A 27,804-nucleotide genomic window follows, 5' to 3' on the forward strand; every position below is an offset into this window, starting at 1 on the left:
CCAAAATGTTTTAAGGCCAGACCGGTACCTTATGCGATCCGCCCAGCCGTCGAAGCAGAGCTAGAGAGTCTGGAACGTTCAGGTGTACTGTTCAAGGTAGACTGGAGCGAGTGGGCTACACCCATCGTCCCTGTGATGAAAAAGTCGTTGAGCAGCACGCCTGGGGAACCAAGGAAGGTTCGCATCTGTGAGGACTTTAAGGTAACAGTGAACCCGGTCCTTCACACCGTACAATATCCACTTCCGCGGATTGAAGATATTTTCACCTCGCTATCTGGAGGGAAACGCTTCACTAAGGTTGATCTGGCCCAGGCGTATATGCAAATGGAGGTAGAAGAAGCATCAAAAAAATACCTCACAATCAACACCCATAAAGGTCTCTACCAATACAACCGGCTGGTATTCGGGGTAGCTTCAGCTCCGGCTATTTGGCAGAGGGCAATGGAACAAGTCCTGCAAGGGATCCCAGGGACCCAGTGTTATTTGGACGACATCCTGGTCACGGGCGAAAATGACAGCGAACACCTTGCCAACCTGGTGCAGGTGCTCACTAGATTGCAGGAATATGGGCTCCGAGCTAACCGCCCCAAAAGCGAGTTTGTTAGAAAATAGATCTCGCATTGTGGCCACGTTATCGATAAAGAGGGGTTACATAAGTCCCCAGAGAAGATTGAGGCAGTAGTCAAGGCTCCAGCATCGGAAAATGTGTCACAACTGAGGTCATTCCTCGGGCTGGTAAACTACTACCATAAGTTCTTGCCAAATTTGTCTACAATACTACACCCACTGAACACCCTACTGCAAACTGGGGTGCCATGGAAGTGGAGTGACGAATGTAAATGAGCTTCCAGAAGAGCAAAACACTAATCACATCGAAAGAGGTATTGGCCCATTACAACCCGGCATTACCAATTCGGTTGGCATGTGATGCGTCACCCTACGGCATTGGAGCGGTGCTGTCGCACAAATTCTCGGACGGCTCAGAGAGGCCAATAGCCTTTGCGTCACGATCACTAACCTCAGCCGAGCGTAACTATGCCCAGATTGACAGGGAGGCCCTGAGCCTAGTGTGGGGAGTGAAAAAGTTCAATCACTATCTGCACGGGCAGAAGTTCACCTTGCTGACTGACCACCAACCACTTGTCTCCATCTTTAATCCAAAGAAGGGCGTTCCGGTGATGACTAGAGTCCTGGCGGATCATATAACTAGGGCTGTAGAGAGGGCATTAAACTAACTAGTGGGAGGGAGGTTCCTAGAGAGCAAATAATAAAAATGACAACAGAGAAGGTCATAGACTTAGGTAGCAGTGGGGAAATTAAAAACCAGAGCATGTCAGGAAGGGGCAGAAGGTATGGAGTAAAAGGTAAAGTAATAAAAAGGGCAAAAGCAGGAACTAAGTGTCACAAAACATATTTGAAAGTTCTCTATCTGAATGCACGTAGCATTCGTAACAAAATAGACGAGTTAATGGCACAAATAACTACATATGGGTATGATCTTGTGGCCATTACAGAAACATGGCTGCAGGGTGACAGTGCCTGGGAATTAAACATACCAGGTTATTTAACGATCAGGAAGGACAGGCAGGAAGGAAGGGGAGGTGGGGTGGCTATGTTAATAAAGGAAGAAATCACTGTAATACAGAGAAATGATATTGGGTCAAAAGATCAGGATAATGAAACAGTTTGGTTGGAGGGAAGGAATAATAAGGGGAAAAAAACACTAGTGGGCGTAGTCTATAGGCCTCCAAACAGTGGCAACTCTGTTGGACGGAGTATCAATCAGGAAATAGTTGAGGTTGTAATAAGGGAACACCTATAATTATGGGGGATTTTAACTATCATATTAATTGGACAAATCAAATTGGGCAGGGCTGCCTTGAGGATGAGTTAATTGAGTGTATTGGGATGGGTTTCTTGAGCAGTATGTAACTGAACCGACCAGGGGGCAAGCAACCTTAGATCTGGTCCTGTGTAATGAGACAGGATTAATTAAAAATGTCCTAGTAAAGGATCCCCTTGGAATGAGTGACCATAACATGGTTGAATTCCATATACAATTAGAGGGTGAGAAGGTTGGATCTCAAACAAGCGTGCTAAGCTTGAATAAAGGAGGCTATGAAGGTATGAGAGCGGAATTGAGTAGAGTGGATTGGGAAAATAGATTAAAGGGTAAGACGATACATGATCAGTGGTGTACATTTAAGGAGTTATTTTACAACTTCCAAAAAATATATATTCTACTGAGAAGAAAAGGGTGTAAAAGAAAAGACAGCCATCCGTGGCTAAGTAAAGAAATTAAGGATAGTATTTGACTAAAAACAAGGGCATATAAGGTAGCCAAATCTAGTGGGAGGATAGAGGATTGGGAAAACTTTAAAAGACAGCAAAAAATAACAAAAAGTTTGATTAAGAAAGGGAAGATAGATTATGAAAGTAAATTAGCAAAAAATATAAAAACAGATAGTAAGAGTTTATATAGTTATATAAAAAGAAAAAGGGTGGCTAAAGTAAATGTTGGTCCCTTAGAGGATGAGACCGGGAAATTAATGGTGGGAAATATGGAGATGGCAAAAACACTGAATGAATATTTTATATCAGTCTTTACAGTAGAAGACACTAAGAATATCCCAACACTGGACAAACAGGGGGCTAAAGGGGGGGAGGAGCTAAACACGATCAAAATCACTAAGGAAGTGGTACTCGGTAAAATAATGGGACTCAAGGCGGATAAATCACCTGGACCTGATGGCTTACATCCTAGGGTCTTGAGGGAAGTGGCAGTAGGGATTGTGGATGCATTGGTAATAATTTTCCAAAACTCCCTGGACTCGGCAAAGGTCCCGGCAGACTTGAAAACTGCTAATGTAACACCCTTATTTAAAAAGGGCAGTAGACAGAAGGCTGGAAACTATAGATCGGTTAGCCTAACATCTGTGGTAGGTAAAATTTTGGAGTCCATTATTAAGGAGACAGTAACAGGACATTTGGATAATCATAATTTAATAGGACAAAGTCAGCATGGTTTTATGAAGGGGAAGTCATGTTTGACAAATTTGCTGGAGTTCTTTGAGGAAATAACATATAGGGTGGATAAAGGGGAACCAGTGGACGTATTGTATTTAGACTTCCAAAAGGCATTTGACAAGGTGCCACACAAAAGATTATTGCTTAAGATAAAAAATCACGGGATTGGGGGTAATATTCTGGCATGGATAGAGGATTGGCTATCTAACAGAAGGCAGAGAGTTGGGATAAATGGTTCATTCTCAGACTGGCAATCAGTAACTAGTGGTGTTCCGCAGGGGTCAGTGCTGGGTCCCCAACTCTTTACAATCTATATTAACGATTTGGAGGAGGGGACCGAGTGTAACATATCAAAGTTTGCAGATGATACTAAGATGGGAGGGAAAGTAGTGAGTGAGGAGGACATAAAAAACCTGCAAGGGGACATAGACAGGCTAAGTAAGTGGGCTGAGATTTGGCAGATGGAATACAATACTGGAAAATGTGAGGTTATGCACTTTGGCAGGAAAAATCGTAGAGCAAGTTATTATCTTAATGGCAAGAAACTGGAAAGTACTGAAGTACAAAGGGATCTGGGGGTCCTGGTGCACGAAACTCAAAAGGTTAGTATGCAGGTGCAGCAAGTGATTAAGAAGGCCAATGGAATGTTGGCTTTCATTGCTAGGGGGATAGAATATAAAAATAGGGAGGTATTGCTTCAGTTGTACAAGGTATTGGTGAGACCGCACCTGGAATACTGCGTACAGTTTTGGTGTCCATACTTAAGAAAGGACATACTTGCTCTCGAGTCAGTACAAAGAAGGTTCACTCGGTTAATCCCGGGGATGAGGGGATGGGCATATGAGGAGAGGTTGAGTAGATTGGGACTCTACTCATTGGAGTTCAGAAGAATGAGCGGCGATCTTATTGAAACATATAAGATTGTGAAGGGGTTGGATCGGGTGGATGCGGGGAGGATGTTCCCGATGATGGGTGAAAATAGAACTAGGGGGCATAGTCTTAGAATAAGGGGCTGCTCTTTCAAAACTGAGATGAGGAGGAACTACTTCACTCAGAGGGTGGTAGGTCCATGGAATATGCTGCCCCAAAAAGCTGTAGAAGCTACATCATTACATAAATTTAAAACAGAAATAGACAGTTTCCTAGAAGTAAAGGGAATTAAGGGTTACGGGGAGCGGGCAGGAATTTGGACATGAGTCTAGGTTCGGATCGGTCATGGCCCTGTGGGTAGCGGAGCAGGCCCAGGGGCCGTGTAGCCTGATCCTGCTCCTATTTCGGGTGTCTAATTCTGTTAGATTCAGGAGATGGTTCTGTGAAAGTGGATTGGTAGTTAGGATCAGATCAGCCATGATCTTATTGAATGGCGGAGCAGGCTCGAGGGGCCGATTGGCCTACTCCTGCTCCTATTTCTTATGTTCTTATGACTGCGCAACGGCTACAAAGATGGTCCCTTTTTCTAGGGGCGCACCAATATGAAATCGACTATAAGGGCACGAAACAGCATGGAAACGCTGATGGGCTATCACGCCTGCCACTGCCTACTGCGGACGAAGCACCAGCAGTGGTTCCTGTCGAAATATTTCATTCGACTAAAATTGAATGCTTGCCAGTAACTAACGCTGGTATAGAGAAGGAGACCCAATATGACCTGACACTGTCTCGGGTATATGATTTGACGGTGAAGGGATGGCCAACACATGGCGACTCACTGTTGCCAGCATTCTCATCCAGAAGAGAACAGCTGTCAGTATGCCAGGGCACCTTGATGTGTGGATCCCGAGTGATAATTCCACCCAAGTTAAGGGAGAGAGTGCTCAATGAGCTTCACGAAGGTCATCTGGGAGGGGTGAAAATGAAAAGCCTTGCTAGGGCTTATGTGTGGTGGCCGGGGATCGGTCAGCAAATCGAGGACCTGAGAAAGAGCTGCTCAGGATGCAAGAAGGTCCAAAATGCACCACCACATGCCCCTCTACACACATGGGAGTGGCCCTCATCTCCATGGCAATGGGTGCATATTGGTTTTGCTGGTCCATTCATGGACTCAATGTTTTTAATAGCCGTGGATGCGCACTCGAAATGGCCTGAGGTGATCAAAATGTCCTCCACCAGCACGGAGAAAACTATTGCAGTCCTATGGACCATTTTTGCCAGGAACGGCTTGCCAGAGCAGATTTGCTCTGATAACGGACCATAGTTTGTGTCCGAAGAGTTTCGAAGATTTATGAAAAGGAATGGGGTAAGGCATTACACATCCGCCCCGTATCATCCAGCCACAAATGGATTGGCTGAGAGGTTCGTACAAACCTTTAAAAAAGCAGTAAAGGCCATGTGCGATGACAACATTCCACTGCAGCATAAGGTGGACAATTTCCTGTTAGCCTGCAGAAATGCGACACATGCAGTCACCAACCAGGCCCCGGCCATGATGTTCTTTAACCGAAGGTTGAGATCTCGTCTGGATTTGCTCAGACCAAATGTACGAAGAGATGTTGAGAGTAAGCAATTCCAGCACATCCATGAGAAGCCGACAAGGAGCTTCAATGTAGGGCAACCAGTCTTGGCCCGCGACTACCGAACAGAGAAATGGCAACCAGGAACGATATGCACACGGCAGGGGCCACTAATATACACAGTGGATGTTGCGGAGAACATTGTGAGACGCCATGCTGACCAGATCCTAGCGTCACAGGAACGAGTCAACCCCATGTCTCAGCCATACATACCTGGTGAGGAACCCAATGTACAGGTCGCATCTACCTCAGAAACAATAGCATTGGAAGCTGATGAATCAACTGACGACAGGTTGCTAGAATCGCCTCCACACCAAGAGCGAGACACTCGGGAAAGGCGTTATCCAGAAAGAATCAGGAAGCCTCCCGAGAGACTGAATATATGAATGGACTATTTTCATATAACATTGGATATTAAAAATGTTAATTGTTAAATGAGTATTATGGTACTGTTAATCTAAAAGGGGAGGAATTGTAATGTATGTAATGTATATATACCTTAAGGGAGAGAACTACTTTTTACAGCTCATGTATACTGTAGTGCCGGCAGTGACCACACCTGTATATAAACCCTGAGTAGTGATCTGTATAGTTAGTTCTAGAGTAACCCTCATTCAGTAAACACCTGTTGAATCGTTCCCTGTTGTCTGACTATTTTAGGACACAACATTAAGATACATGGACCTAACAACAGTGTCTAAGCAGTTGCAGCCGGGAAGTGAGCAGGCAGCCTCTACCTCTGCTGAAGCCACAGGGGTAGCACCTCGTAGAAGCAAGCAGAAGAGAAAGATGTTACACAAGTAGATTCACAAGGGTAGCTACTTGAGTGTTTTAGTCAATGTTAATGGCAAGTTTCCGTTAATGTATTGTCAGCCATTTAAATTTTTATTTTCACCACTTTCCCATCTTGGACACATTTGTGTGCACATTTAGAAGTGGCTTAGTGAGTTGCAATGAATGGTGAGACATAACGGAACATCCAGGAATGGTGCTCAGTGTGAAAGGACGGGCTTGGTTATTGTAGGAACCCGTCATGGTGTTGCTGTGGGGTGGTGCCAACGTGGTGCCGCATGTGGTAGCCATATAGGTGTACTGCGTAAAGTTAAGTAAATCTGGACATGATGAGGCAATCCCTGGCCTCCCGGGCAGGAATGTGCTCGGGTGCTGGCGGGATATGGCCCGCAGGTTCCTCCAGCTCCTGCTCCTCCTCATCTTCCAGCTGATGCTCCTCCTCCTCCTCCTCTGAAGAGATTGTGCGCTCAGAGCCTTGCTCCTCATGCAGCGCTAAGCCTCGCTGCTGCGCTATGTTGTGCAGGTCACAGCAGACCACAATGATTCTGGAGACCCTGCCTGGTGTGTACTGAAGGGCTCATCCAGGTCTGAAGTGCATTTTGAGCATGCCTATTATCTGCTCTATGATACATCTGGTGGAAATGTGGCTTTCATTTTATCTCTCCTGGGCCATAGTGCTTGGCCTCCTCAAGGGTGTCATGAGCCACCAGTGAATAGCCCTTGTCTCCAAGCAGCCAGCCAGAAGGTCTGTTTGGAGGAGCGAAGAACTGAGGGAGGGTTGACTGGTGCAGGATGAAAGAGTCATGGCAGCTGCCAGGGAATTTGGCGCACACATGCATGATGATCTTCCTATGGTTGCAGACCAGCTCCACATTGAGGGAGTGGAAGCCCTTGCGGTTGACCAAAACTCCTGGGTTAGTACAGAGTGCCCTAAAGGCCACATGTGTGCAGTTCATGACGCCCTGCACCCGTCGGAAGCCAGCCAAAGTGGCAAAGCTGAGCGTCCGCTCAGTAACACTGGCTTCATCAGTAGCAAAATTGATATAATTGGCTCACTTGTCAAAGAGGGCATTGGTGACCTGTGTGATGCATCAGTGGGTGGCCGACTGCGAACAAACGAACATACGAATTAGAAGCAGGAGTAGGCCACTCGGCCCTTCAAGCCTGCTCCACCATTCAATAAGATCATGGCTGATCTGATTACTCCACATTCCCGCCTACCCCCAATAACTTTTCACCCCATTGCTTACCAAGAATCTATCTACCTCTGCCTTGAAAAAATTCAAAGACTCTGCTTCCACTGCCCTCTGAGGAAGAGAGTTCCAAAGACTCAGGACACTCTGTGAGAAAGATTTGCCCCTCATCCCTGTCTTAAATGGGCGACCCCTTATTTTTAAACAGTGACCCCTAGTTCTAGATTCTCCCACAAGAGGAAACATCCTCTCCATATCCACCCTGTCAAGACCCCTCAGGATCTTATATGTTTCAATCAAGTCACCTCTTATTCTTCTAAACTCCAGCGGATACAAGCCTAACCTGTCCAACCTTTCCTCATAAGACAACCTGCCCATTCCAGGTATTAGTCTAGTAAACCTTCTCTGAACTGCTTCCAATGCATTTACATCCTTCCTTAAATAAGGAGACCAATACTGTACACAGTACTCCAGATGTGGTCTCACCAATGCCCTGTATAACTGAAGCATAACTTCCCTACTTTTGTATTCAATTCCCCTCACAATAAACAATAACATTCTATTAGCTTTCCTAATTACTTGCTGTACCTGCATAGTAACCTTTTGTGATTCATGCACTAGGACACCCAGATCCCTCTGCATCTCAGGGCTCTGCAATCTCTCACCATTTAGATAATATGCTTCTTTTTTATTCTTCCTGCCAAAATGGACAACTTCACAATTTCCCACATTATACTCCATTTGCCAGATCTTTGCCCACTCACTTAACTTATCTATATCCCTTTGTAGCCTCCTTGTGTCCTCTTCACAATTTAGTTTCTTACCTATCATTGTGTCATCAGCAAATTTAGCAACCATGCCTCCGGTCCCTTCATCCAAGTCATTTATATAAATTGTAAAAATTTGAGGCCCCAGCACTGATCCTTGTGGCACACCACTCGTTACATCTTGCCAATCAGAAAATGACCCATTTATGCCTACTCACTGTTTCCTGTTAGCTAGCCAATTGTCTATCCATGCCAATATGTTACCCCCTACTCCATGAGCTTTTATTTTCCGCAATAACCTTTGATGTGGCACCTTATCAAATGCCTTCTGGAAATCTAAGTACAATACATCCACCGGTTCCCTTCATCCACAGCACATGTTACTTCCTCAAAGAACTCCAATAAATTGGTTAAACATGATTTCCCTTGCACAAAACCATGTGGGCGTTGCTGGCTAGGCCTGCATTTAGTGCCCATCCCTAATTGCCCTTGAGAAGATGGTGGTGAGCCGCCCTCTTGAACCGCTGCAGTCCATATGGTGTAGGTACACCCACAATGCTGTTAGGAAGGGAGTTCCAGGATTTGGCCCAGCGACAGTGAAGGAACGGCGATACAGGTCCAAGTCAGGATGGTGTGTGGCTTGGGGGGGAACTTGTAGGTGGTGATGTTCCCATGCATCTGCTGCCCTTGTCCTTCTAAGTGGTAGAGGTCGCGGGTTTGGAAGGTGCTGTTGAAGGAGCTTTGGCGAGTTGCTGCAGTGCATCTTGTAGATGGTACACACTGCAGCCACAGTGCGCCGGTGGTGGAGGGAATGAATGTTGAAGGTGGTGGAAGAAGTGCCAATCAAGCGGGCTGCTTTATCCTGAATGGTGTCGAGTTTCTTGAGTGTTGTTGGAGCTGCACTCATCCAGGCAAGTGGAGAGTATTCCATCACACTCCTGACTTGTGCCTCGTAGATGGTGGAAAGGCTTTGGGGAGTCAGGAGGTGAGACACTCGCCGCAGAATTCCCAGCCTCTGGCCTGCTTTTGTAGCCACAGTATTTGAGGTCCCAATATATGTCCTCCTGCAGCCATGTTTCTGTAATGGCTATCAGATCATATTTATTTATTTCTATTTGCGCTATCAGTTCATCTGTTTTGTTTCAAATGCTATGTGCATTTAGATGCAGAGCCTTTAGTTTTGTCCTTTTATTATTTTTGTAACCTCTAGCCTTATCTGTTGATTTACTCTTAGATTTGTATTCTCTATCCCTTCCTGTCACGGTCTGTTTATCTTTTCTCATATTAATACCTTTCTATATTGCCTTGTCTCTAATCTTTGAATGACCACATCTTCCCAAATTTGATCCCATGCCCACAATATTTAGTGTAAAGCCCTCTCTACCGCCCTAGTTATACGACTCGCCAGAACACTGGTCCCAGCATGGTTCAGGTGAAGACCGTGCCAACGATACAGATCCCACTTTCCCCAGTACAGGTGTCAGTGCCCAGGAATTAAAACCCATTTCTCCCACACCAGTCTTTGAGCCACACATTCATCTCTCTAATTTTATTTACCCTGTGCAAATTTGTTCATGGCTCAGGTATTAATGCAGACATTATTACCCTTGAGGCTCTGCATTTCAATTTAGCCCCTAGCTGCTCATACTCTCTCAGCAGAACCTCTTTCCTAGTTCTACCTGTAATGTATATACCTTTAAGTGGGGGAACTATGTTTTACAGCTCATGTATACTGCAGTACCGGCAGTGACCACACCTGTATATAACACTGAGTAGTAATCTGTACAGATCAGTTGCAGTGTGAGCCACGTTGAGTAAACACCTGTTGTACCGTTCTCCGCAGTCTGTGTCTCATTATACACAGACGCAACATTGGCGACGAGGCAGGTTCGAACCTACCTGCAACTCTGCATCACCTCCCGGGGATTCGTTCCTGGAGATCAGTGGATTGGAGGTCAAGGCCAGAGACTCGGGCGTCGACCACGGGCAACCGCCCAGTCATCCAGCAGAGACTCGAGAATTGCGGGGGAGGCTGTCAAGAGCCAGACTTGGTTTTCCAGTAGAGGTGGTCCAGCGAAACGGGCTGGCAACAGGTAGTGTGCAGACCCTTCCCGGACAGTGGCGGGCTAGAGCCCGACCGAGCGGCACAGTAAAGGACCGAGCAGCGTCGACGGGGGAGAGAGAGAGAGGGCAGGGCGTAGAGGGCGCAGCCAGTGTTCAGGGGCCGAGCAGCATTGGAGAGAGGGAGAGAGAGACACGCAGAAACCCGCGCGGCGCCGCCATTGCCATGAGGACCGTCAAGAGCGGCGTTGGCAGCAGCGCAGGAGAAGCACGCGAAACCTACAGGGTGCCGCCATTGCCATGAGAACCGCCGGGAGCGGCGTCGGCAGCAGCGGGGGAGGAAGGAAAGCGCGGGAGACGCCATTTTAAGCCATTGGGAAACGCCAATTTCAACCACACCCAAAATGCCGAAGAGCGGCAGTATCACTGCATTTGACAATGAAGTTGAAGATTGTACTTCATATGTCGAAAGAATAGAGGTGTACTGCAAGGCAAATGGGGTGTCAGATGACAAGAAAGCGTTGGTATTGTTAAATTTAATGGGTGCAAAGACGTATGGTTTATTACGAAATCTAGTAACCCCAACGAAGCCAATGGAAAAGAGTTTTGAAGACATAGTAACGATACTAAAGGAACATTTAAACCCCACACCACTGCTGATAGCAGAAAGATTCAAGTTTCACAAACGGAACCAGCATAAGGATGAAAGCAATGCTGATTATTTAACAGAACTGCGCAAACTATCGAAACACTGCCAGTTTGGAGCAGGACTGGCAGATACCTTAAGGGACAAGTTTGTGTGTGGGCTTCAAAGTGAAGGACCCCAGAAACGGCTTTTATCTGAAAAGGACCTTACGCTGGAAAAGGCTTTCAGCATTACAGTATCGTATGAAGCAGCAGCACGGGGCGCTGCAGAGATACAACAGAGACCGCAAGAATATGGCACAAACGAAATGTCATATGGAACAGAGAAGTGCTATCGCTGCGGCAGAACAACACACGATCAGAATGATTGCTGGTTCAAAGACAAAGTGTGCAGACAGTGTGGAAAAGTGAGCCACATATCACGAGTCTGCAGGTCGGGAAAGAAAACCAGCAATCAGAAACCGACCAAAGGAAAGTACAAGAAGGTACATAAGATAACGGAGAATAGTTCAGACGAACAAAAGAGTGATAACGACTCCGAAAGCAGGGAACTGAGTTGTCTGAAACTACATAATGTGATCACAACGGAGGATCACCGAACCATTTGGGTCACTCTCAAGATAGCAGGAGTCCAGGTAAAGATGGAATTGGACACTGGATCAGCCCTAACAGTCATAAACCGATGGCACTACGAGCGGCTATTCTCACACATACCCTTGAGAGATACAAAAATTATTTTGTAGACGTACACGGAGCAAAAAGTCCACCCCAAAGGAAAAATAAGGGTGACCGTTATATATAACGGTAAGTAAACACCAAAACTAGACCTGTATGTATTGCAAGATGGAGGACCACCATTACTGGGACGTGAATGGATCCGGAAAATACAACTGGATTGGCATTCCATACAGGCACTGACTGTGGCTGACAAAAAGGATGACAACGTCACACCTGGGTGACTGTCAAAGAACCTAACTGACGTGAAAGAAGTGTTCCAGCAAGGACTCGGAACACTAAAAGGCATGACAGCGATGATTAAAACTGATGAAAACGCAAGCCCAAAATTTTTTACGGCCAGGCCGGTACCTTATGCGATCCACCCAGCCGTCGAAGCAGAGCTGGAGAGTCTGGAACGTTCAGGTGTACTGTCCAAGGTAGACTGGAGCGAGTGGGCTACACCCATCGTCCCTGTGATGAAAAAGTCATTAAGCAGCATGCCTGGGGAACCAAGGAAGGTTCGCATCTGTGGGGACTTCACACCGTACAATATCCACTTCCACTGATTGAAGATATTTTTGCCTCGCTATCTGGAGGGAAATGCTTCACTAAGATTGATCTGGCCCAGGCGTATCTGCAAATGGAGGTAGAAGAAGCATCAAAAAAATAGCTCACAATCAACACCCATAAAGTTCTCTACCAATACAACCAGCTGGTATTCGGGGTAGCATCAGCTCCGGCTATTTGGCAGAGGGCAATGGAAGAAGTCTTGCAAGGGATCCCTGGGACCCAGTGTTATTTGGACGATATCCTGGTCACGGGCGAAAATGACAGTGATCACCTTGCCAACCTGGAGCAGGTGCTCACTAGATTGCAGGAATATGGGCTCCGGGCTAACCGCCCTAAATGCGAGTTTTTTAGTAAACAGATCTCGTATTGTGGCCACGTTATCGATAAAAAGGGGTTACATAAGTCCCCAGAGAAGATTGAGGCAGTAGTCAAGGCTCCAGCACCAGAAAATGTGTCACAACTGAGGTTGTTCCTCGGGCTGCTAAACTACTACCATAAGTTCTTGCCAAATTTGTCTACAATACAACACCCACTGAACAACCTACTGCAAGCTGGGGTGCCATGGAAGTGGAGTGATGAATGTAGACGAGCTTTCCAGAAGAGCAAAACACTAATCACATCGAAAGAGGTATTGGCCCATTACAACCCAGCATTACCAATTCGGTTGGCATGTGATGCATCACCCTACGGCATTGGAGCGGTGCTGTCGCACAAATTCTCGGACGGCTCAGAGAGGCCAATAGCCTTTGCGTCACGATCACTAACCTCAGCCGAGCGTAACTACGCCCAGATTGACAGGGTGGCCCTCAGCCCAGTGTGGGGAGTGAAAAAGTTCAATCACTATCTGCACGGGCAGAAATTCACCTTGCTGACTGATCACCAGCCTCTTGTCTCCATTTTTAATCCGAAGAAGGGCGTTCTGGTGATGACTGCGCAATGACTACAAAGATGGTCACTTTTTCTAGGGGCGCACCACTATGAGATTGAATATAAGGGCACGAAACAGCATGGAAATGCTAATGGGCTATCACGCCTGCCACTGCCTACTGCGGAGGAAGCACCAGCAGTGGATCCTGTCGAAATATTCCATTCGACTATAGTTGAATACTTACCGGTAACTAACGCTTGTATCGAAAAGGAAACCCAAAATGACCCGACACTGTCTCTGGTATATGATTTGACGGTGAAGGGATGGCCAGCACATGGCGACTCACTGTTGCCAGCATTCTCGACAAGGAGAGAACAGCTGTCAGTGTGCCGGGGGACCTTGATGTGTGGATCCCGAGTGGTAACTCCACCCAAGTTAAGGGATAGAGTGCTCAATGAGCTTCATGAGGGTCATCTGGGAGGGTTAAAAATGAAAAGCCTAGCCAGGGCTTATGTGTGGTGGCCGGGAATCGATAAACAAATCGAGGACCTGACCAAGAGCTGCTCAGGATGCCAGAAAGGCCAAAATGCTCCACCACAGGCCTCTCTCTACACCCATGGGAGTGGCCCTCATCTCCATGGCATATTGATTTTGCTGGTCCATTCATGGACTCAATGTTTTTAATAGCCATGGATGCGCACTCGAAATGGCCTGAGGTCATCAAAATGTCCTCCACCACCACGGAGAAAACTATTGCAGTCCTATGGACCATTTTTGCCAGGAACGGCTTGCCAGAACAGATTTGCTCCGACAACGGACCACAGTTTATGTCCAAAGAGTTCCGGAGGTTCTTGAAAAAGAATGGGGTAAGGCATTACACATCCGCCCCGTATCATCCAGCCACAAATGGATTGGCTGAGAGGTTCGTACAAACCTTTAAGAAGGCAATAAAGGCTATGTACAATGACAACATTCCGCTGCAGCACAAGGTGGACAATTTCCTGTTCGCCTACCGGAATGCGACACATGCAGTCACCAACCAGGCCCCAGCCATGATGTTCTTTAACCGAAGGTTAAGATCTCGACTGGATTTGCTCAGACCAAACATACGAAGAGATGTTGAGAGTAAGCAATTCCAGCACATCCATGAGAAGCCAACAAGGAGCTTCAATGTAGGGCAACCAGTCTTGGCCCGCGACTACCGAACAGAAAAATGGCAGCCAGGAACAATATGCACACGGCAGGGGCCACTAATGTACACAGTGGACGTTGGGGAGAGCATCATGAGACGCCATGCTGACCAGATCCTAGAGTCACAGGAATAAGTCAACCCCATGCCTCGCCCATACGTACCTGGTGATGAATCCGACGTACAGGTCGCATCTACCCCAGAAACAGTAGCATCGGAAGCTGATGAACCAACTGATGACAGGGGGCCAGAATCGCCTCCGCACCAAGAGCAAGACCCTCGGGAAAGGCGCTATCCAGAAAGGATCAGGAAGCCTCCCCAGAGACTGAATATATAAATAGACTATTTTCAGCTAATGTTGCATGTTAAAAGTGTTAATTGTAATTAGTTTGATATTTAATTGTTAAATGAGTGTTATGGTACTGTTAATCTAAAAGGGGAGGAATTGTAATGTATATACCTTTAAGGGGGGGAACTATGTTTTACAGCTCATGTATACTGCAGTACCGGCAGTGACCACACCTGTATATAACACTGAGTAGCAATCTGTACAGATCAGTTGCAGTGTGAGGCACGTTGAGTAAACACCTGTTGTACCGTTCTCCGCAGCCTGTGTCTCATTATACACGGACTCAACACTACCTATGTCGTTGATACCTACATGGACCATGACCACTGGCTCCTCCCCCTCCCACTGCAAGTTCCTCTCCAGCCCAGAGCAGATGTCCCGAACCCTGGCACGGGGCAGGCCACACAGCCGTCTGGACTCTCGCTCTTGGCTGCAGAGAACTGTATCTATCCCCCTGACTATGCTGTCCCCAAATTACCCTACATTTCTATTAACTCACCCCGCTTGAATGGCTTCCTGTACCTCGGTGCCATGGTCAGTTTGCTCATCCACCCTGCAGCCACCGCTTTCATCCATACAGGCCGCAAGTACCTCAAACCTGTTGGACAACTGCAAAGGCTGAGGCTCCTCCATTCCTGGATCCCCATACCTGCCTCACTCACAGTCACATTCTCCTGTCCCTGACCACTGACCAAATCAGAAGACCCTATCCTAAGGGGTGTGACTGCCTCCTGGAATAAAGTGTCCAGGTAACTTTCCCCCTCCCTGATGCATCGCAGTATCCGCAGCTCGGCCTCCAGCTCATCAAATCTGAGCCGAAGCTCCTCAAGTAGCAGACACTTACCGCAGATGTGTTTGTCCTGGATCACACTGGCATCCAGGAGCTCCCACATACTGCAGTCACAAAATATCACCTGCCCTGCAGGACCTCAAAGGTAGTAATCTCAGGATTGCTACCAGTGCCACGTGCTAGTCAGAGTAGAAATAGAAGGATACTTCAAATGAATACATGGCTAGAGGAATGGTGCAAGGGGGAGGGATTCAAATTCCTAGGACCTTGGAACCGGTTCTGGGGTAGGTGGGACCAGTACAAACCGGACGGTCTGCACCTGGGCAGGACCGGGACTGATGTCCTTGGGGGAGTGTTTGCTAGTGCTTTGGGGGAGGGTTTAAACTAAAATGGCAGGAGGATGGGAACCTGAGCAGGGAGACAAAGGAAAGGGAAACAAGGATAGAAGCAAAAGACAGGAAGGAGAAAAACAAAGGTGGCAATCAGAGAAATCAAGGGTTTAAAACAAACATGGCCACAGTAAATAATAATTCTAAAAGGCGTAAGAGCGTTAAAAAAACAAGCCTGAAGGCTTTGTGTCTTAATGCAAGGAGCATTCGTAATAAGGTGGATGAATTAGCAGCGCAAATAGAGGTAAGGTTCTCCAACTCTACAATCCTGCGAGACACTGCGCTCCTCCAATTCTGGCCTCTTGCGCACCCCCGATTTTCTTCGCTCCACCATTGGCGGCCATGCCTCCTGTTGCCCGGGCCCTAAGCTCTGGAATTCCGTCCCTAAACCTCTCCGCCTCTCTACCTCTCTTTCCTCCTATAAGACGCTCCTTAAAACCTACCTCTTTGACAAAGTTTTTGGTCACCTGCCCTATTATTTCCATATGTGGCTTGGTGACAAATAACACTTCTGTGAAGCGCCTTACTACGTTAAAGGTGTTATATAAATGCAAGTTGTTGTTGTTGAAATAAAAGTTTTTTAAAAATCCCTTAAGCTCCTACGTAATCAGAAATATTAGTTGGAAATTTATCCTGACATTCAGTACATTCTTGAATTGTGACAGCAAGACCTTTGAACACAGTATTGACGTACAGACCGCGAGTAACATAATCTTAGACAAGAGCAACATCAACAATAAGTTCCATGACGCCAGTTACACAATCATTTAAAAAGGGCAATGTGAAAGACAAAAAGAGAAAAACAAAACGTGCAAAGGATAAAAAGTAAAATTGATATTGCACAGTTCATGCCAGTGGTATCTTCAGATATTTCATAACATAATCAGCTAAACTGGTACATAGCAGAAAATACAAGGCTGCGAAAACAGCAACAGGTGTTATGAATTACAAGGTAACAATAGTTCTTAAGGCCTTGAAAAGAAAAAGAACAGGCATTTATTTGCCATTCACGACCTCAGGACGTCCCAAGTGATTTAGAGCCAATGAAGTGCTGAAGTATGAAGTATTGTAATGTCGGAAATGCAGCAGCCCATTTGTGCACAGCCTGGTCCCACAAACAGCAATGTGATAATGACCAGATCATCTGTTTTTTTGTGATGTTGGTTGAGGGTTAGATATTGGCCGGGACACCGGGGAGAATTCCCCAGCTCTTCCTGAAAATAGTGCCATGGGATTTTTTTTTTCGTTCCTCCTTGGAGGGTAGATGGGACCTCAGTTTAACATCTCATCCCAAAGACCTGCGACAATGCAGCACTCTCTCATTGCTGCACTGGAAGGTGAGCCTAGATATTTGCGCTCAAGTCACTGGCATGAGACTTGAACCCACAACCTTCTGAAACAGAGGTGAGAATGTTCTAACATTGCTCAAGTAATTTCAATTGTAGTCAGTCAGATATCAAAAATGGTAAGATAGCAAAATACTGCAGATGCTGGAAATCCAAAATAACAACAGAAAATGCTGGAAAAACTCAGCAGGCCAGGCAATATCCGTGGAGAGAAAATAGAGTCAACGTTTCGGGTCAAACCCTTTTGTCAAGACTGAAGGCCAGGCTGGGAGAGAGCAAAGGAGAAGTGAAGAGACATTAAGAGGTATTCAAAACGAGACGAGATGGTGATAGGACTAGTGGAGACAAAAGACGGCTCTAGATTAGGTGTGAAATGCGCTGGCAGAATGGGAGACAGCTGCCATGTGGGAGAGAAAAAAAGGGGGGGGGAAAGGGCCAAAACAAAGGTGTGGATAAAAAATAAATAAAAATGTAATAAGGGCCGAGGTTATGATCTGAAATTGTTGAACTCGATATTGAGTCCGGAAGGCTGTAAAGTGCCTATTCGGAAGATGAGGTGCTGTTCCTCGAGCTTACGCTAAGCTTCCGTGGAACAATGCAAGAGCCCGAGTACAGTGAGGTCTGAGTGGGAATGGGGCGATGAATTAAAATGACAGGCGACCGGTCAAAAATGGTAAGTCCAGCTTTCGACTTAAAAAGAAAGTTGTCCCTTGGGAAACAAGACCAGTGAGCTAGCTTTAAGAAATGGCATCATTCCGGACCACCTATGCAGCAGCATCTTCACAGTCGTGAGTTCCAATGGGCCTTCAACAGAACCATTCGTTCCCGTATCTGAGGAGAAAATATGTGACGCTACTGACAAAATCAAGAAGGTTACAAAATGTTGAACTTTAAAAAAATACATTTTTGAAAGCAATTTTACAAGAACATTTTGAGGTTTGCATCCAAAGAATCAGTTTGAACTCCCGGAGTCGCCAAGGTTAAATTGCATGTTTGGAAAAAAAATTTTTTCTATTCAAGCATTATCAGCTCTTTTGCAAACCTTGGTAGATGTTGGCTATCAGATGCTTATTTTCTTTGCAACCCACAATATAAATTTTGCTGTACCTGCAAAGCCTCGCCAATATTAGTCACATCATTTCAGAAGCTGGAACCCACTGCCTGAGTGATTGTGGCCCAGGTTATTTACTGATTCTGTCAGCAAATTTTTTTTTTTCTCTTTCCTTCTCTCCGAATAAAGAAATGCTCTGCGCAGGGAGTTTTTTCTTTCTTTCCGCTTCTAAAACTTTCGACTTTTTTTTTTGCAAGCCAGGTTTCACCTCGGTAACGTTGCCTGAGCAGTAACCCACGCAGCAGCTAATTATTCCAGCACGAGGACGCTGCCATGCTATATATCTGGAAAATAAGTGACTATTAATTAGGAGACAGTTCAGAGCAAACAGCTTGTGAGTCAGACTGCTATGAAATGAATCAATGCTTCAATATTATACTGAAAGACTTTTTTTCCTTCAGTAAGTCTGGCAGCGTATGAAACTTTCCAAGAGTGAAACAGATGTACGCAATTCAGTAGTTACTGAAATTGAACTTTTAGAGACAATAATCCGGGAGACAATGAATTGGAATTTGGAAACGTATGGGTGAACGAATTCAAGTCAACACGGTTTTATTAAAGGCAAACCGTGTTTGATTCCGTTGATTGAGGTCTTTTGATGAAGTAATGGAGAGGGTTGATGAGGGTAGTGTGGTTGATGTTGTGTATATGGACTTTCAAAAGGGGTTCGACAAAGTATCACCTCATAGAGCAAAACGAAAGCCCACGGGATTCAAGGGTCAGTGGCAGTGTGGATATGAAATTAGCAAAGCGACAGAAAGCAGGGAATAGTAGTGACAGTTGTTTTTCAGACTGGACAATGGTGTTCCCCAGGTGTCGGTACTGGGACCACTGCTCTTCTTGATATATATTAATGACCTGGACTTGGGTATACAGGACAAAAATTTGAAAGTTTGCAGATGACTCAGAAATGTAGTAATCAATGAGGAGGATGGTAACAGGCTTCAGGAGGACATAGATAGACTGGTGAAATGGGCAGACACATGGCAGATGAAATTTAATGCAGAGAAGTGTGAAATGTTAGGAAGAATGAGGAGAGGCAATATAAACTAAATGGTACAATTTTAAAGGGGGCGCAGGAACAGAAGAGCCCTGGCAGGTGGCAGGACAAGTTGAGAAGGCTGTTGGAAAAGCATACAGGATCCTTGGCTTTATTAATGGAGGCATTGGCCCCTATATTGACTGGTGCGGGTTCCGTGAGGGGAGGGAGGAGTTTTGTTTTAACTCCACAGCGTGCATCTTTATTTTCTAGCAGGTTCCCTGCCCGGAAGCCAACCTGATTGGCAGGTTTGGCTCCCTGTCGAGCAAGGAATGCTCTGGACGAGGGCGCAGAGGGTGGATCTTCGGATGGGAAGAGGTCTGATGGTGGGGGCGCGGATATATGGTGGGAAGGGAAGAAGGTAAGCTTGGGAGGGGTGGCAGGCGGAAGCACTCCTGCTTCTCCTGGCCCACAAGCAGTGCTGGAAAGGCACTTACCTCTTCCAGGAAGCAGTCCTCGCCTCATTTCAGCTGCCGGGTTTCCCGAGGCCCGGGAAACCCGGTCAGCCAGGGTTAAACCTGAAACCTGCCCACCGCCCCCCCATCCCGCCTTTGTTAAAACCGGAAGTGGGTGGGTTGGAGGCAGTTTGAGGTCGGCTTGAGATTTACAAAATTTTAACATGTCACCCGACCCCACCCCTCCCATTTTTTGTAGTTAAAATTACCCCCATAGAGTAGAAAAGCAAGGAAGTTATGCTAAACCTTTATAAAACACTGGTTAGGCCCCAGCTGGTGTATCATCTTCAATTCTGGGCACCGCACATTAGGAATGTTGTCAAACCCTTGGAGAGGGTGCAGAAGAGATTTACTCGAATGGTACCAGGATTGAGAAAAAATTAGTTACTTGGAGAGACTGGAGAAGCTGGGATTGTTCTCCTTAGAGCAGAGAAGGTTAATAGGAGGTTTGATAGAGGTGTTCAAAAATGTTAACAGTTTTGATCAAGTAAATAAGGAGAAACTGTTTCAAGTGGCAAAGGGTCGGTAACCAGAAGTTGCAGATTTAATGTGATTGGCAAAAGAACCAGAGGAGACATGAGGAAACCTTTTTTTTGCACAGTGAGTTGCTTTGATCTGGAACGCACTGCCTGAAAGGACGGTGGAAGCAGATTCAATAGTAACTTGCAAAAGGGAATTAGATAAATACTTGAAGGGAAAAGATTTGCACGGCTATGGGGAAAGAGCAGGGGAGTGGGACTAGTTGAATAGGTCTTTCAAAGAGCCGACACTGGCACGATGAGGCGAATGGCCTCATTACGTGCTGTATCATTCTATGATTCTATGATATGACACAGTTTGTTAAAATACTGTACTTTTACCTCTGGGAGCCAGGTATGACTGGAGCCTATCGAGAGAGGAGATAAGCAGAGTTTATACTGCAGGTGTGAGGACACAAGCCATGTTGCAGAAGAACATAGAAGCATTAGGAACAGGAGTAGGCCATTAATCCTCTCGAAGCTGTACCACCATTCAATTGGATCATGGCTGATCTGTACCTCAACTCCATTTACCCGCCTTTGCTCCATATCCCCCGATACCCTTATCTAACAAAAATCTATCTGTCTCAGTCTTGAAAGCTCCAATTTTTACAGCATCTACAGCCTCTTGAGAAGAGAATTCCAGATTTCTACTACCCTGTGTGTGAAAAAGGTGATTTTTTTTCCTGAACGGCCTGGCTCTAATTTTAAGGCTATGTGCCTTTGTTCTTGATTCCCCCACCAGAGAAAATAATTTCTCCATATCTACTCTATCAATTATTTTTAACATTTTAAATACCTCGATCAGATCACAGCCTCAATCTTCTATACTCAAGTGAATACAAGCCAAATTTTGCAATCTTAGGAGGACGTTTTCAGGAGAATAAAACCAAAATGATGCATCACCCCAAACTATGAGATGATTTGAGATGAGAAAAACATTGCAGGGATACAGGGACAGAGCAAGGGAGTGGGACTAACTAGATTGCTCTTGGAAAGAGCGGGCACAGACTCGATGGGCCGAATGGCCTCCTTCTGTGATGCACTATTCTTTGATGCTATGATTCCATGATATCCTGATCAATGATACAAGGGAATGGATCCCCTGTGCAAAAACATAGTTATGATTTCATTACAAATTACCAATCAGTGGGCCACTCTCCCAATGGTGAGCTGAACTATTTTCAGCTCAACTCAACGGATAGTCAATGTGAGTTTCATATTGCTGACACAGACAAAATATTTATTGGTCATTTCTAAGTTGGGTGAATGGGTTGGTGAAGTTTTGTGTTCATAAAAATGAAGGACAGAGGAATAATATTCCTCTCCACCTCTCCCTCCCGCTTTAAGAGCCTCTTTAAAACTGACCTCTTTCACCAAGCCTTTGGTCACCCTTCCTAATCCCTCCTTCTTTGGCTCGGTGTCAATCTTTGCCTGATTACGCTCCTCTGAAGCGCCTAGGGACTTTGTTTTACTACGTCAAAGGCACTGTATCTGTGCATGTTGTTGCCTCTGTTGTCGTACTTTGACACTTTTAGCAACCAAAGTCAGCGCTAAGCATTCCCACGTTGAGTCCATTTCTGCTGTGCGCCAACAACATGCCTGAGCCCCACCCTTAAAATGGTGCATCAAAAGGGGCTCTACTCTGCCCTTCAAGCATCCTGTGGCATCTTGCCAGAAAATTGCCAACGTAAGGGTAGATGTAATGATTTTGTTGCAGGGTGCAGAGTTTTCACAACGGGAGCACATGTGGGCAATTGGTGCTGTGGAGATTCTTGACCTGCACGATTTTCAGTTCATTAGAAAGCATACAGCTCATGTGTCAGGTGCGCTGACCTCTGAACTCCTATGGACTAAGGTTCTGTGTCAAACAAGGAGCAGTTCCGCGCTGCAAACCTCACTCACTTGGCTCCAGGTTGAGACTTCCCTATGCTGATTTCACACTTAGTACCCTTAAAGCCACCAGTGAGTAAAGATTTTCATCTCAGCAATCGAGCTGGGCAGTGCTAATCATTCCGGGCCACTTAAGTGCAGGGGGAATGCTGCCAATAGAAGAGGTGCACTTGAAACGTGCCGCTGATTGCAATTTGACTTTGTGCTGATGGGTGTCGCAGTGTTGAATATGCTGAGACTATTGGAGATTTTTTGTATTCATTCACAGGAAGTGGGCATCACTGGCAAAACCAGCATTTATTGCCCACCCCTTTAGAAGGTGGCGGTGGGCTGCCTCCTTGACAACTGAATGGTTTGCTAGGCCATTTTGTAAGGGGGATGGAGTATAAAAGCAGGGAAGTCCTGCTACAACTGTACAGGGCGTTGGTGAGACCACACCTGGAGTACTGCGTGCAGTTTTGGCCTCCTTATTTAAGGAGGGATATACTTGCATTGGAGGCAGTTCAGAGAAGGTTCACTAGGTTGATTCCTGAGATGAAGGGGTTGTCTTATGAAGAATGGTTGAGCAGGTTGGGCCTATACTCATTGGAGCTTAGAAGAATGAGATGTGACCTTATTGAAACATATAAGATTCTGAGGGGGCTTGACAGGGTAAATGTTGAAAGGATGCTTCCCTTAGTGGGGAATCTAGAACTAGGGGGCATAGTTTCAGGATAAGGGTTTGCCCATTTAAAACGGAGATGAGGAGGAATTTCTTCTCTCAGAGGGTCATGAACCTTTGGAATTCTCTACCCCAGAGAGCTGTGGAGACGGAGTCAATGAATATATTCAAGGTGGCCATAGACATATATTTGAGCTACAGGGGAGTCAAGGGTTATGGGGAGCGAGCGGGAAAGTGGAGTTGAGGCCAAGATCAGATCAGCCATGATCTTACTGAATGGCGGAGCAGGCTCGAGGGGCCAAATGGCCTGCTCCTGCCCCTGTTTCTTATGTTCTTATGTTCATTTCAGAGGGCAGTTAAAAGTCAGCCACATTGCTGTGGGTCTGGAGTCACATTATAGCCCAGGCCAGGTAAGGAGAGCAAAGGCATTAAGTGAAACAGATGGGTTTTTATGACAATCTGGTAATTACATGGTCATCATTATTTATGCTAGCTTTTTATTCCATTTATTTAATTAACTGAATTTAAATTCCCCAGCTGCTGTGGTGGGTATTATGAACTCATGTCCCTGGACCATTAATTTAGGCCACCTGGCTTACTAGTTCGAAGTAACATAACCACAACGCTACTGCTTGTGGTAGAGTGGTTGAAGGCGTTATTGGAGATGCAAGCAATTTCTTGCTGGTTGGTGAGCCAGATGTTGTAGGCGCATCTGTGCAGAAACCAATGACGTTAGGAGGATATTGTCCCAGCTTCACTACATTTCCCCCTCACAGATAAACACCATTATACATTTATCAATAAATAGCCTGTTGACTTCTCTTATGATGAAGGAAGTTAGTGCTGATGAACAGAATACTTTCCATTCTGATCACTAAGATCAATATCATGTACTCCCAGGTCAGTTACAGCACAGTTAGTTAAAAAAAAATTTTTTTTTGTGATGTGGGCGTCGCTGGCAAGGCCCGCATTCATTGTCCATCCCTGGTTGCCCTTGGTAACTGTTGGAACTGAAGTAATGTTGTAGAACTGTAGAATCTATGCTTGTGACTGCGTATGCTTGTAATACTGTAGCGTGTATACCTCAGTAAATGCTTCATAAGCAGGCCTTGCTCTGCCGTGTGCAGGATGCAGCCATTTTGTTGTATGTCCCATATTACTTTGTTTCAATGAACTCCTTTGCCTGGGTTTTATACCTCCCCTCCTGCAGTATATTCAATAGATCTGATGTGGGCAAGAGCAGAAAGCAACTGAGCTCCATCTCAACAATCCCACTGCTCTCCGTGGCCCAGCTATAATGTGTTAGCTGTGGCACAGTGGTAGCGCTCTCACCTCTCAGTCAGATGGTTGTGGGCTATAGTCCCACACCAGAGACTTTAGCACCTATTTTGTTTTTAATTCATTCACGGGATGTGGGTGTCGCTGGCAAGGCCAGCTTTTATTACCCAACCCTAGTTGCCCTTGAAAAGGTGATGGTGAGCCTCCTTCTTGAACGGCTGCAGCCCATGTAGTGAAGATGCTTCCACAGTGCTGTTAGGGAGGGAGTTCCAGGATTTTGACATAGCAACGATGAAGGAACAGTGATATATGTCCAAGTCAGGATGGTGACTGACTTGGAGGGATGTTGCAGTGTAAAGCTCCATCCTCGCCACTCCAACAATGTAGCTCAGTGTTTGCACCAGTGTGACATTTTTCCCATTTATTTTTGCCATTTCACATTTGGTGATTTGAATTTGGTGCCAATCGAAATCAGGTTTGTGTTGTACGGGTTGACACCTACTAGGAGCCAGATTCAGACAGCTCAAAATAATTTCACATATGGCCCGTGCGAATTTCGACCGATCTATCAGTCTGGGCAGGATTCAAATCCATGTTTCCAAGGTGAATTGTTGGGGCCCTGATTGAAAAGGACAAACTCGACAGAGGAGTCCAACCTAGGACATTCTGGTCTGCATAGCTCAGTACCACACTGGGTGATGCCCTTGGCCATTAATCTATCAGAGGAGCATTGAGTAACACTTTGGAGTGAATGACACATAATATCTAGCTCTGCACCTTACTACTACAACAACAACTTGCATTGATATAGTGCCTTTAACATAATAAAACATCCCAAGGTGCTTCACAGGAGCCGTTATCCAACAAAATTTAACACCGAGCCTCATGAGATATTCGGACAGGAAACCTTGGTCAGTGAGGTAGGTTTTAAGGAGCAACTTAAAGGAAGATAGAGAGTTAGAGAGGCGGAGCGGTTTAGGGAGGGAATTCCAGAGCTTAGGGCCGAGGCAGCTGAAGGCACGGCCGCCATTGGTGGAGCGATGAAAATCGGGGATGCGCCGGAGTCCAAAATTGGAGAAGCGCAGAGATCGCGGAGGGTTGTAGAGCAGGAAGAGACCTCTTTCTTTCTTCAGGATCTGCAAAAAGTGCTACTGTGCATTTTGAAGCTAAAGAGAAGACAAATAGTTAATAATTATACTGGAATATATTCCTCCCCCTAGTCCCTGGATCTATCAATATAACTCTTTTATTTCTCCTGTGACTATGACTTTAGATATTTTATATGATATTATTTTTCATCTGCCACTATTAGTTATGGGGGGAAAAAAAAAGACAGAAGGCAAATAAACTATTTTGCAGTTTAATATATAAAGAATCCTTTCAACTGCAATCTTGTACAATGTGTCAGTTAATATGAAGGCACACGTTATGATGCACATCTTCTAAATAGAAGTATACAATCCAATCTCATAATTTGCATGGTTCCCCACAACCCAAATATGCTTTTTTTTGAGCGGTAATGGTGCCACAGAAAGCTTTGAGCCAGTTATTATCTGGGAGTTACTATGGTTACAGCTGGCATTCAGTGGTGCTCCTGGGGAAGTGGTTCCGGTTGGCTTGTTATCGCACTTATGTGGAATTCATTGCATCAGATAACGGCCATTTATCATGTTGTGTTAATGGCCACATATGTTGTATAATTGTATTCTTTTCCATCAAATAAGAATGCCATATGACAAGAATCACAGAAAAATTGCTTTTCATTCTTCCCAACAATAAATGCTCACTTGTCCAGTGCAACTGTTTGGGAGCGTATATTCCTCTGTTTGCAAAATTCTTTCATTCAATCTGATTATAATGAGGTTTTATAGGGTTTTTTTTCTTTAATTTTACAAATATCCATTGCTGTCTTGTCTTCAGACCCTGACGTGCTTGTTCTGTAAGAATTTAGGTTGAGCACGCCCTACAGACTATATATTTTGAAATGTCGCTGTCTTCATTTTTGAATTGTGAAGTAATTCGAGGTAAAATTCTGGGCCTGAGATGAATGGCAGTCAATTACCTCCAACTATGAATTACATTACTCACTCAATGGTTTCAGTGGGGCCATAATCCTGAGCAGTAAATTGCTGCAGGCCCACTCTCACAGACCTATCATGAAACAACTCTGCTTATTTCAACTTATTGTTTTGCTTTGTTTTAGACACTCTGGGCTTGATTTTGCCAGGCCTGAGGAGGCGGGTTTGGAGGCGTATGAGTTGTTAAAATTGCCAAAAATGGCGGGCGGGCCCGATCCCGCCTCCAGCCCACCTCCGAGCAATTTTCCCAAATGTGTGTTTTCTGACCCACTTTCCATCCCGCCTCCAAGAGGCGGGATAGGCCCTTAAGGCCCTTAACAACCACTTAAATGCCTCTATAATCCCATTTCGCGAGGCCTTTCCGATTTTAACACATTTCCCCCATCCTATACACCTCCTCTGGAACACGCCAGGTAATCCTGGCACCCTCACTAGTGGATTGCTTACGAACAGCTGCAGCTCCACCATTAAAAAGGAGTTTTCACCAATGATCATTTGCAGGTGGCAGAACTTTGTTGTCTGAGGTCTGGGGTAACTTTTAGCTGGCATACTCAGTGTTGTGGAAGTTTGGAGCCTGACACCCATCTCCAGTATGACCTCCTGGGAAACCCCTCTCCCCACCTTGACTAAGCGCTTCCTCAACTGAGGTATATACCAGAAGCATGGCGACCATTTAATTACCTTCCTCCTGGACATCAGATTCGGATGAAGACCAGCCACGGCAGCAGCAGAACCATGAGCAACAGCAGCACCAACAGCAGGAGCATCAACAGGAGCGCCAAGCTGCTAGTCACCCACCTGAAGATGCACAGGCCAGAAGGCGCCAGAGCACGACCATATTGCTGACCGGGATGCAAGGGATGCACTCATGCTGGTCACATTTGCTTAGCCTGTACAGTCAAACACATTTGCCTCGCACCTTCTTACCAGAGCATCAACAATGGCCAAGAACCTGCAGATTCCTATCACTCTGGCCACCAAGTCGCTCTAAGCCCTCAACGTGGAAGTCCCATTTGCGAAATGACACAGGCCACAACTTCAACAGTTTAGCATCAGAATTTTTTTATCACAACAAGCAACTGGTGGCATTTCAAAAATAAACACAACATAACACCCAAGTGACTACCCTTGTGACTACTTTTGCATTATCTTCCTCTTGCGCGTGCTCCTACATGGTGCTTCCCCTGTGCCTTCAGCAGATGTGGAGGCCTCTTGCTCACTTTCTTGCTGCTCCTGTCTCGACACCTTTGGCGGCCGTCCTCTGGGGTGCGAACCTGTGAGGGCTCGGCAATAATCTGCTGCTCCTGCGGCTGTGCAGGGGATGAGACGCCCTTCTCAGTTGGGTGAGGACTCTGGTGGGGCTCTGAGCGAGGGCATTGCAATGGCATGGTCGTGCGAGCACTTGGAGAGGAGCTCCCACTTCCTTGTTGTCTGCCACCAACATCCCTCTCCTGTGTCAGCCTCATTTCAGAGCTAGCAAGTGGCTAGACAGCACCTTGCTGCACTTCAGGGGGGCCATGAGGACCCGTTTATGCACTGGAAGTCCTACTCCAGAGGA

The sequence above is a fragment of the Somniosus microcephalus genome, chromosome 8 (assembly GCF_052327205.1).
Source record: "Somniosus microcephalus isolate GS21.2 chromosome 8, FLI_Smic_1.0, whole genome shotgun sequence".
Lineage (NCBI taxonomy): Eukaryota > Metazoa > Chordata > Chondrichthyes > Squaliformes > Somniosidae > Somniosus > Somniosus microcephalus.